Source organism: Rhinolophus sinicus, chromosome 14, assembly GCF_057876585.1.
Source record: "Rhinolophus sinicus isolate RSI-liver-muscle chromosome 14, RSI-T2T, whole genome shotgun sequence".
Lineage (NCBI taxonomy): Eukaryota > Metazoa > Chordata > Mammalia > Chiroptera > Rhinolophidae > Rhinolophus > Rhinolophus sinicus.
In genome coordinates, this window is record NC_142514.1 from 81,028,482 (window position 1) to 81,031,122 (window position 2,641).

The 2,641-nt window shown below is 38.0% G+C and overlaps 1 non-coding gene across 1 annotated transcript; it reads right to left on the reverse strand.

The window, feature by feature from the left end:
• Positions 1-2,235: 2,235 nt before the first annotated feature.
• On the reverse strand, positions 2,236-2,340 carry LOC141572527 (U6 spliceosomal RNA). The gene has a single exon (XR_012497852.1). It is a non-coding gene; the product is annotated as a U6 spliceosomal RNA (small nuclear RNA).
• Between the last annotated feature and the right edge of the window lie 301 nt (positions 2,341-2,641).

The window sequence follows — 2,641 nt, forward strand, 5'->3', positions numbered from 1 at the left end:
AGATAAGGGCTGTCTCTGAGCTTCCGGAGGGGCAGCTGGATGGCTCAGTTGGTTAGAGCGTGAGCCCTTAACAATAAGGTTGCTGGTTCAATTCCCGCATGGGATGGTGGGCTGTGCCTCCTGTAACTAAAGACTGAAAACAGCGACTGGAGTAGGAACCGAGCTGCACCCTCCACAACTAGATTGAAGGACAATGACTTGGAGCTGATGGGCCCTGGAGAAACACACTGTTCCCCAATATCCCCCAATAAAATTAAGGGGGAAAAAACAACTATCTTACAGCAGATTGAAACTTTCTGTTAATGTAGTTATCTTCAACTTTAGTAAAAATCATTTTTTTAAATAGAATCTCCTGTTTTGATAGTTTTAAATGTTGTGTATCATTTAATATCTACTTTCTAGCAGTTGTTTTATACTGAAGCAAAATTTACTACTGTGAAGGATTCTAGCAAGATATATTAAATTTCGTGTATCATTTAATATCTTTCTAGCACTTTTTTTATACTGAAGCAAAATTTACTAAACTATGAAGGATTCTAGTAAGATATATTGTAGCCATTGGAAATGAGCAATTCTTATTTAAGGAATTAAGGCTGCAACAATTTGAGCCATGCATGTTATATCTAATCAGATGGGTTTTGTCCCCACTAAGGTAATTTAGGGAGCTCCGGTTCTCATTGTTTAAGCTCTAAACTATGGCAATCATAAGTGCAAACAAGTGTTAACCTTGGATACGTTTTTGATACTCTATCCAAATCACGGAATGTGTGCATTTTGGTTGGAGAATTGCACACTTTGCAGCAGGCACTTACACATTTATACCCGTGCACGGCCTTAATGGGAAACATTTGAGTCTGCTTGCAAAGATTTGCTCAGTGTGAAATCTGTTCCTAACACAATGGTCAGATTGAAAGGAGTTTCATTACATGGCTGGGCATTTCTTCTTTCTTTGGGGAATATAAAAGGTGAATGCAATACTTTCCAGTTTAAAGTTACCGCAAAACTTCATAATCTTAACCTCAAAATCTACTCCTAAATTTATACAGAGAACCAGAGGCCTGGAGCTGGCTGCAACTGCCTGTTTGATCTTGGTTAAGTTCCAAAAAGCCAGGGAGAGTTCAAAGCAGGGCCAGGGGCAACTCCACACTTTAATCCACGCTCCCCTTTTCCTTCCCTCTTTACTCTCTCTCTCCATCCTCTGGTATGAAATACAGTATATATACATTTCAATAACCCTAAACACCATAGATTCTAGAACAATGAGGAAAGCGTCTTTCCTTATTGATACAGACAGGACCTTTGGTCAGAAAATGTCCCCCAACAGATGTTAGAGAATGTGGTCATAAACCAGAAAGATATTTGTTACAACTTTAAGGCTGTTTTATTTCTAGCTCTCTGAGTTCCACTGGATAAAGTTTAGATTCCCCCACCAACTTTTTTTCTGCAGAAACTCCTCTTGAGGGTTTAGGATATAGGAAAAGTAGTTATGGCTTTAAGACAAGTTGCTGGCTTTGCGTTCGCATTAGTCACCCCTTCTCCATCTTCCCAAAAAGAAATGAGGAGAGAACATAAAGGACAATTATGAACCAATACCAGTAATAAAACAAGAATGAGTTCTTTAAATTTGTTATTCTAGGTACGGTATTTGGAATTGAATAATGCCATTTTTTTCTTTTTTTTCAATCTGAGCATTCTGGATGTTATTTCAGTCCCATCATTTTGTTGGAAGAGGGTTTTAGATTATTTTAACTCTGGCTAATGAATATGTCCATTGATATTAAAAATAATTGAATTGCACCCTGACTTCAAGGGCCCAGAGTGTATTACTGACTTAGTACTGACCTAGTCTGAAATTCCATTTCTATCAAATGGACCAGCCAGCATAAATGAATTTAACTTAAAATGTCTAATAATGCCATAGCATTGTCCGCAAATAAACGAAACTGGAGTTTTAACACTGTACAGTAATGTCTTCTTTCTCAAGAAGATTTATTCCCTACAATATAAACCAAGTAAGTTTAACAAATAACGAACAGGAGGAATAAAAAGGAGCAGAAGTGGTAGGCCGACACAGGTGACGGTGGTGACGGTTGTGTGTGGCTCCAAGTTGCCCAGGGCCCAACTGAGTCCTCTACTTGATAAGATAATCATTCCTAATGTCCCACTTCTGCATTCGCCAATCTCCCTTGTCCCTTCACTTCTGAGTTTTGGCAGGAATGGGAAGGAGTGGTGTTCTTCTTTCTTTTCTTTTTTAATATGGAGTGCTTCACACATTGTGCAAAGGCCGTGCTAATCTCTGTACCATTCCAATTTCAATATATGTGCTGCCGATGCAAGCACAGGAGTGTTATTCTGTTCATATTTTCATTGCAGAGCTCTTGAACACTGCACAAAAAAATGCGAAGTTTATTGTGGGGCACGGCTGAGAACGTGAATGCAGGGGAAGGTTTGAGATTATATATATATATATATATATATATATATATATATATATATATATATAATCTCCACATATTCTTTTTCCAATACAATGTTGACATTTTTCCATTGAGAAGCTATGTTCCCTATCTTTGAAGTTGGGAAATCTTTGTAACTACTTCAAAAAAAGAGAGTAATGCAGTGGAAGTGATACAGTGACCTC